The sequence below is a fragment of the Taudactylus pleione genome, unplaced genomic scaffold, assembly GCF_031769625.1.
Source record: "Taudactylus pleione unplaced genomic scaffold, aTauple2 ptg000188l, whole genome shotgun sequence".
NCBI lineage: Eukaryota > Metazoa > Chordata > Amphibia > Anura > Myobatrachidae > Taudactylus > Taudactylus pleione.
Genome location: NW_028284590.1, coordinates 4,086,243 through 4,096,283, shown reverse-complemented (window position 1 = coordinate 4,096,283; position 10,041 = coordinate 4,086,243).

Below are 10,041 nucleotides of genomic sequence, written 5' to 3'. Positions count from 1 at the left end.
TGGGTGGTGTCCAGGGGGTTGCTCTCTCAGGTGCCCGGGAGAGCTCCACCAAATAATAATAATGTATGGTCTGGTATTTTAAATAATTTAACTTAAAAGCTCAGACAGTTATAATCATGAGAATAGAATCAATTATGAGATTAGCATCCAATGAACACAATAGGGCATATTCTTTATGCGTTAAATTGTCCGTTAATCATGTGGAATTGCTAGTTTCCACATATTTAGTTTACCAGGCCATTCATCATCAAGGGCATATGATATACAACAAATCTTCAGATGGCGCATGTTCCTGTAACCCCACTCCTTTCTATGGGAAGGAGTTCCGGGGATGTGAAAAGGTATTATTATTATTATTATTATTATCATCCTTTATTTATATGGCACCACAAGTGTTCCACAGCGCCTTACAGAGTACATAAACTAATAAGTGAAAAAGAATCGAGTAACTTACAGTACATTACAGTGCAGGACAAGGACATGGTTTATATACACTACTGCAATAGCCATTAAAACATTCACAATAAGCAGCAGGGAGTTGGCAGTCATGTGTTATGTGCCCTTATGGGAAGTAAGGAGTAGAAGAAAGTGTAAGGAAAAGCACATAAGGGAAGAGGGCCCTGCTCGTGAGAGCTTACATTCTAAAGGGGAGGGGCAGATAGACAGGCGTGACACAGAAGGGGAAGATAGGGAGGAAAGAGCATGGAGTGGGGTTAGGATGACAGCTGGAAGGCCTTGATGAAGTAGTGGGTCTTGAGAGCCTGTTTGAAGATCTGTAGAGAGGTAGGGAGAGGGAGAGAGTTCCAAAAGTGGAGCATCTGATAGGGAGAGAGTTCCAAAGGTAGGGAGCAGCACGGGCCTCCTCACTGACTCACTGGTAGCTGGCAGTGTTTTGGTTTTGGATATGGATTTCTTTAAAAATTGATAGAAACAACTAAAATCATGTAATTGGGCCTATTTTTGTTCCTACAGTATTATTAACCTCAATAACATAAACTTCCAGTCATTTCCAGTCAATTTTAACTACCTCACAGCTTACAATATTGCTTTAGTTTTTTCACCCATATTGGCCAAAGACTGCAGCGAGCTGACTGGCTAAACTAAGTGACAGAACAGCGGCACAAACACATGGCAGTTTAAAAAAAAATATGGCACATATAGGAATCATAGTGGCACTGCAGTGGCAGACAGGATGGCAGTTTAATATTAACTATGCAATGCTATAGAATGTTTTCACTAATCAGAAACTAGATCAGAGCCCGAAGCCAGCACAGATAAATGGAGGTGGAGTACTATTTAGTTGAAGCCAGGTAAACCAGGTCATTGATTAATTAATTGAAACTGAAGCAGGAGACATTGGGCCTGATTCACTACGGATTGCAACTGCGATTGCACTGGCAATTACGCACGCAGTTCAAATATTATATGGTGTAAATACATTTTCTTATTGTATTTCCTGCATAAATTGGATTTATGCAGTTTATATTTTATGTCTCCTTTTGAAACCTCTCAAAATCATTTAATTGTTTCACTCAAATCAATTGTTTTGATTGAACACCAGCTGTATTACATGTAGCCCACTAAGAATGCTACTTAAGCATATAAACATGAGAGCAACTTATTCACCTTGATAAAGACATCGTTAGGATGTTGAAACGCGTAGGTGCATTTTATGTTTCATCGTGATCCCGTGGAAACCATTTATACCAACTAACAACCTGCATCTGAGACTCCGTGACTGCTTGCCGGCTCATCATAACTAGCTAAATGGACTCGACAGCTCCCCAGCTACCGGTAGAGCTCGTTTGTCAGCCAACTGGGGAAGTAGATTTTCTTTCATTACAGCACCAGTCAGAGCTACACCAAACCTGAGATGGGACTACCATCATTATAATTGACGCGGTCTCGTGAAACATCTGAGGCCTGCTTTTATCACCTTAATAGTAGATATGAGCTGTTCGGATTCTGTGGAATCCGAATCGCTCCGAACATAGGGGATCCAAGTCCACCCAAACCCTGTTCGGGTGTTCCCCGCCTGACTCGGATCCCCGTTCGGGGCCAAACGGCGGCTGCCTGATGTCGGATTCCCACTAGAGAATCCGACATCAGGGCTCCTCGAGTGTAGGGCAGAACGCTGTGATAGCGGTCTGCCCTACACAGACTCAAACACACAGCTGCCAGCGGCAGCTGTGTGTTTGTTACAGCAGCCAATGAGAGTCACACAGACTCTCATTGGCTGCTGCACGGAGGGAGCCGGCTGGAGCTCACTCATGAGCTCCATCTTCCGGCTCCCTCCTCGTCGCGTGGCAGCAGAGCGGATAGTGGCTGGAGCAGGGATACAGGTAAGTTTTTGTTTTTTTATGTGTGTGTATGCGGGCCTGCTAATGGGGGGCCTACTACTGGGGTCCTGCTAATGGGGGGGCATACTACTGGGGGCCTGCTAATGTGGGGCATACTACCTGGGGGGGCATACTACTGGGGGCCTGCTAATGGGGGGCATACTACTGGGGAGGCCTGCTAATGGGGGGCATACTACTAGGGGGGCCTGCTAATGGGGGGCCTGCTACTGGGGGACCATACTACTGGGGGGACATACTACTGGGGGGCATACTACTACTGGGGGCACTGCATAGGGGGCACCACTTCTGGGGGCATTGTGTAAGGGACACCACTACTGGGGGCATTGTGTAAGGGACACCACTGCTGGGGGCATTGTGTAAGGGACACCACTGCTGGGGGCATTGTGTAAGGGACACCAGTGCTGGGGGCATTGTGTAAGGGACACCACTACTGTGGGCATTGTATAAGGGGCATTACATATAAGGGTCACTACTGTGGGCATTGTGTAAAAGGGTCACTACTGTGGGCATTGTGTAAAAGGGTCACTACTGTGGGCATTGTGTAAAAGGGGCACTACTGTGGGCATTGTGTAAAAGGAGTCACTACTGTGGGCATTGTGTAAAAGGGTCACTACTGTGTGTCGTAACATAAATAAGAGACAGTACTTTATGGTGTAATGTGAATCAGGGGCACTATGTGCGGTGTAATGTGAATAAGATCTTGCACTGTGACTCCTTGGGCCGTAGCCCACTTTGTAAACAAGTACTGTGATTCTGCTGGCCGTACCCCACTGGGTGGGTGCACTACTTTTCATTTCTGCCACTGCTGTGTGGCAATGTGTCATAGATGTGCTTTATACTGTGGTGTCTGTGTCGTTGTGCTGCTGCTTTGCCGCTTAGTAACCAGTCAGCTCACTGCAACCTTTGGCCAATAATGTTGAAAACAATATTATAAGCTGTGAGGTGTTCTAAATTGACTGGAAATTAATGTTATTGAGGTTAATAATACTCTAGGAAGAAAAAAAAGACCAATTTATGTGATTTTAGCTTTTTTTGTCAATTTTTGTAAAAAAATACAAGTCCAAATCCAAATCCAAAGCCAGTCACCGCAGTTTGGCAAATCCAAATCCAAAGCCGGACGACGAATTAGAACCAAATCCAAATCCAGCAAAATTGGTCCGGCGCACATCCCTACTTAATAGCCGGAGCTGTAATACACTTGGAGTGGGAATATCATCACCGCTTAACAATTCATACGCGGTTTCACGTTTCATTCGAGCGGCATCCTCTGGCCTCGGTTGCTCCCCGCTGGTCGGGTTGAGCATACCATCACCTGGGCATAAAGATTCACATACCATCAGCCTCAGCTGCACTCCTTTGAAACTTGAGACAGGAGTCTGCAGGTAAATTATTTGCTGAAAAATACCTTGATTACATCATACGGGTTGATCAGCTTATAAATTGATACAATATAGACTTTACCACAGACAAAAATGATTCCCTCCAGCTTACTGCAGCAATATCAACAAAAATACTTAAAGCCTACATGATAATAGAGATTCAGAGGTATTAGTTACATACATTTGCAAATATATGAATAAGCGCCAGGCCATCATCAAGACTCCTCTATACTGGCGTCCCTAACATTAAGGGATTCACGTCCGAGAAGCAAGGTACCCCAAAAAATTCCAGCCGGCCCTCCCCAGGGCATCACACGAAAAGGGGAAAAAAGGTGATAGTGAAGTGTAAAGAATAGATGTGTAAAGGTAAGTCAATAAGTATTAATGAAATGAGAAAGAATTAAAATGACATAAATAATAAACAATTAGAAAAGTGATAAAGAAATCTATGGACCTCATTCAGAGGCGGTCGCACGGAGCGATTGGACGTAGCGAGCGATGTTTTTTTCAACTGCACATGCGTGTACATGGCAGTGTGCGTGCGCAAGCCTGTCTTTCCGACCGCAATCCTCTTGCTCACTAGTCACTACGAGGTCGTAGCTGTGATTGACATTTTGTGCCATTTGTGGGTGGTTACAGGGGAAGGTGCTTGTGAACAGGGGTGTGGTGGTGCGCACGCAGGCATGGTTGACCTTAAAAAGGGCGTTTTAAGGGCGTGCATATATTACTGAGCAAGACATCACACACGTCATCTCGTTGCAATAACGATGCTACTGCTCGTAGTGCTAAAGGTAGCCCAGAGGCGATGGTTTCTGCCTCAATCGATGTCTGTCGGCAATTAACACTGTAACAGGTGTTAATCGTGCTGACGTAGGTTGCCGGCTGCGACCGACTCTGAATTAGGCCGTAGAGATAGGAGGCGTGCTTTCATTGTTGTGGGTGTTTCTGCGCTTACGATGTGCGTTGCGATTGAGCGCTCGTTTTGCATATTCTCAATCACTTTGGGTGCGACTGATCGCTCCCGAGCGACCGCCTCCGAATGAGGGCTTATGTGAATTAAGTGGTGATGCCCTGAAAAAGGTCCAGCCAGAACAACCCTGGGGGCCCCACTCCGAAACGCTCACTCCAAAATAATTATTGCTACATAATAGTAGCACCCACTCTGGGTCATATAATTACAAATTAGTGTACTGCATAATAACAGCACAGGTATAAGCTGAGAGCTGACTCACCTTGGAGGCACCTCAGAAACCTCCACATGGCATATATTTGCTAACTAATACCTCTGAATCTCTATTATCATGTAGGATTTAAGTATTTTTTGTTGATATTGCTACAGTGTGCTGGAGGGAATCTTTTTTGTCTGTGGTTCAGTGTAAACCCCGCCCATTACAAGCACCTGTACGATGTCATTAATCTGATATGAGCGACCACCATACTTTTTGTTTACAATATAAACTTTGACAGAGACTATAATTTAATTTCTCTGGAAATAACAAAGAACTAATGATTGGTTTACACCCCGAGACCACTTTTTGAACGCTACAATTCTAGCTATTTTTAATGTAAGTATTATTTTTATTTTACTTTTGATGTCAGCTGCTAATGTTATTTGTTTAAATGTTTTATAATAAATGTTTATTCTTATGTTTTATAATAAATGTTTATTCTTATGTTTTTGACAATTGATTTGAGTGTATTAATTGGTACCTCCAGACACTATGGTTGTTTCTTTTTTATGCAGCCTGAGCACTAGATGCACACAGGGCCTGATTCAGACCCGGTCGCTAGCGCTGAGCGCTCGCAACCGGGTCGATGGTGGCCCAGAGCGCATTGTGCACGATGGAGCTGGCTCCGTCGTGTGCATGCACAAGACCCGGATAGCGACGGGCAATCCGTCGCTCTGGGTCTCGCACCATAGGGGGCGTGCTGTTGATGTTGAGTGACAGGACGCCCCCTTTGGTGGGCAGGCTGGGGGGGTGGCTGCCCAGACGGAGGCGTTCCCATGAGAATGCCTACCGTCTGGGGGCGGCCACACTGACATCACAAGTGATGTCAGTGGGAGAGCTTTCGGCTCTGTTAGAGCCGAAAGCTCTCTGGGGCTTGCGCCACGAAACCCTACCACAAGGGTCTCGTCGCAAGCCCGATGGTCGTGATGGTCTTGACCATCGCGACCATCATCCTGGCCGCTCGCATTAGCTGTGGGTAGTAACCCACAGCAATGCGAGCGGCCAGGAGGCCGCTCCATAAAAAAAAAAAGACGCCCTGATTCAGAGCGAGCGCTCTGTCAAAGCGTCTGGCTCTGAATCAGGGCCACAGTAAGTTTATCAATTTCTGAGTCAGGTCAGGTTAACCACTATTGTGTGTATGGGTCTGATGGTTCTCGATGTTACCAATGTCTTGTGAGGTATTGTGGATGTGAGCAGAGGCGGATTTAGACCTCATGGGGCCTTAAGCAAGATATCAGTTTGGGGCCCTACTCCCTCAACAGCATGCAATTTTACACACGCACTGCCTCATAGCCGCGCACACTGCCCTCATAGCCGCGCACACTGCCCTCATAGCCGCACACACACACTGCCCTCATAGCCGCACACACTGCCTTATAGCCGCACACGCACACTGCCCTCATAGCCGCACACACTGCCCCATAGCCGCACACACTGCCCCATAGCCGCACACACACACACTGCCCCATAGCCGCACACACTGCCCTCATAGCCGCACACACACACTGCCTCATAGCTGCACACGCACACTGCCCTCATAGCCGCACACACTACCCTCATAGCCGCACACACACACTGCCCTCATAGCCGCACACACTGCCTCATAGCCGCACACGCACACTGCCCTCATAGCCGCACACACTGCCCCATAGAGCACACACACACACTGCCCTCATAGCCGCACACACACACTGCCCCCATAGCCGCACACACACACACTGCCCCCATAGCCGCTCACACACACACTTCCCCCATACATACACACACACACTGCCCCCATAGCCGCACACACACACACTGCCCCCATACATACACACACACACTGCCCCCATACACACACACACACACTGCCCCCATACACACACACACACTGCCCCCATAACCGCACACACACTTCCCCCATACATACATACATACACACACTGCCCCATACATACACACACTGCCCCCATAGCCGCGTATATATACACATACATGTACTGACTGACACACACACTTACTGACACCACCAAGTGGCTGACACACACTTACTGACACTGACATTCATTTATTATACATTCACACAGCACAACACAGTCTTTATTGTTTGCAGCAAACAAACACCCTCCCCTCCCCCACATCCTGCAGAGATTATAGCAGGAGCAGGAGGGTGATAGAAACATCAAACACCCCCTCTCCCCTGCGGACTATAGCAGGTGCAGGTGGACAATTCCCTCCCCCCCCTCCCAATCCACAGCACCATAATATGAGGCTCAACAGGCAATGGCACTCACCAATTATACTCTCTCCAAATGTCAGCATGGAGGGCACCTCAGCCTCTTCTAGGCTCCGCTCCTCTCTCTGCGTGTGACGTTACTGGTTACATGCAGCACAGCAGAGCTCCCCTGCTCTGCTGTGCTGCATGTAACCAGGAGTGCAGAGATACAGAGCAGTACCCAGCAGCTGTCCAATCAATGTGCTGACAGTCTGCCGCGCAAAACAATAACATAACAAGCCTCCGTTCTACAGCCCTGTCTGCGGGCCCCCAGGGACCCGCGGGCCCTAAGCGGCCGCTTGGGTTGCCTAGCGGTAAATCCGCTACTGGATGTGAGTAAAGGGAAGTCGGCGGCATTATGTAGTGCTGGGTGTCTGCATTTTGTGGTGCGGCGGCATTGCGATTGCATTCATAAACATATTTTCACATCGGCCGGGTGCGTGCGTGGGCAGACTCGCGATCCGTGCTGAATCAGGCCCTAGGTTCCCAGACACCTAAACCTATCTTCTCCAACCTAATGCTAATAACACCTTAAAATGAACTGGGCAGGACTGGCTGGCAGAGCCGTAACTAGACTTTTTGGTGCCCTGTGCCAGAAAGAGCATTGGCGCCCCCCTAATTTTTAAACCGGACATAATGCACCCAAATAAGGGCCAGGGAAGAGATAGGAGAGGCCAGGAGATACTGGGGATGAAATAAGAGGAAGCTACGTGAGAATGATAATAAACAGAAATTTGACAGGCCCAAACAGCGACCCCTGACCTGTGGCGCCCTGTGCAATGGCACCGGCCGCACTACCCTAGCTACGGCCCTGCTGGCTGGTTCTGGGGTTGTTGACATGTAGGCAAAGTTCCACATCCCGACCATCTATTCTAATTTATGTGATTGCAATAATTTAGGAAAAGGTTTTCACTTTTTGCTAATTAAAACTTGTGTTGAAGGAAGAAATGATCTCTCCTCTGGCAGTTAGGACACTGCGGATAATGGGATTGATTCTGATGGAAGTGGGAAAGAGGATGGATATGACAGATTTTAGCAGAATGCGCATGAGCAAAATAATTATATCCGTGACTGTGCCGGGTCCCACTTACACTAACTGACGGAGATCGTTCCTGCAAATGATCTGTCTGTTGACGGACCACACATTCCCTGAAATGGCCATTTCTGAGTGGTAACAGTGGTGAAAGTAAGGTGGTACGGTGTACCATTAGGAAATTAGAGGCTGGTACAGTATGCCGCACTGCCCAACCACCTTACCGCGTGGCACGGCCCTTATTCCAACACTGTGCTGCCGAACAAGTCACAGTGCTCGTCGCCATGACAGTTCCTTTATTTTTGCCTGGCTGTAGCCTGGCCTGCCGGAAGCGCGACGCTGATGTCGCAACATCATGTTACGCTCGCTGCCCTGGTTACATGACCCCAGAGTGCTGAGAAACATTTTCTGACACATTTCTGGCACGGCTATTACATCTATCTATTACATCTGTCATATAGTATGTTTGATTTTACAAAAATCGGGACTGCGACTCGTATCCAGTAGAGAGTGATTCTGCTGGATTTCTGCCAACTTTGCCTGTAGTCACATTCTGGGGGAGATGCATCAAAGCTGGGATAGAGATAAAGTGGAGAGAGATAAAGTACCAACCAATTAGCTCCTAAATGTCATGTTACAGACTATTTTTGGAAAATTACAGTTAGTAGCTGATAGGTTGGTACTTTGGGCCTTATTCAGCTTGGATCGCAAGTCTGCAATCACACACACAGGCACGGTGCGAAAATATGGAAATGAATGCGATCGCAGCACTGTACCAAGACACTCACCAGCTTATAAAGCCCCCCGCTCCCCATTACATACATCAGCACATCAGCGAAAACATCGGTAACATCGAACTCATACGCAGAGTTGTGGTTGAGCTTGACATGACTCACAACCTGCAAAACTTCCTGTCGCCATGTAGAGTTCTGGCTGCGGATGCCGTCGCCTAGGCTTAATTATGCCAGCCCCTGTAACGGCGTTCAAACGCACTGGCACATATGCGTTTCTCCGACCACGCCCCAGTCACCAGCCTGAAACGGCACTTCCTGTCAATCACTCTGCGTAGTCACTGCAATCGCAATCCCGATCGTAACGGCCGGTTCACATACGTGCACTGTGTGGCATATGCATGCGCAGACCGCAAACAACGACTGATTGCGTGCGAACGCAGACCTGCGATCCAAGCTGAATGAGACCCTTTATCTCTCTCCAAGATTTGATAAATCTCCCCCTACATTTAGCGACTTTGAACTCACCGTACGAATGCAGGAAACTCTCCTCCCTCGCTCGTGGTCTACAATGCTCCAATCATAAACATTTCCTTGGGCGGCAATCTTCTAAATCACCACATGAGGGCAGCCACACTCCTCTCTTGGAGTGTTCACATCAGCACACCCTAAATGTATCTCTCCCTCTATATTCATTATGAATAATTGAATGGACAATAATCAGGGGATTTACCAATTATCTAGAGATCTATCTCCCCCCCCCAAAAAAAAAAAAAAATTGCTTTACGGTGGTTTCCCCACAAAAGGGACAGTAAAGCTACAAATGAAACAGCAATAAGCGTACAGCCCACTTTGATTTGCAGAAGAATAATCTGCAGCTATGCATACAGATGCAAGTACAGATCTAGCACACGAGCCGTCACACTGGCTCAGGAATGATGTTCCCGTTGCTGGAGTAAAACACTGTTTAGATGGAAAAAATGTATTGATTTGTACATAATGCAACTATATAATGCTGAGAGTATTGCCAACGTGGACAGTTGTTGATAAACTAT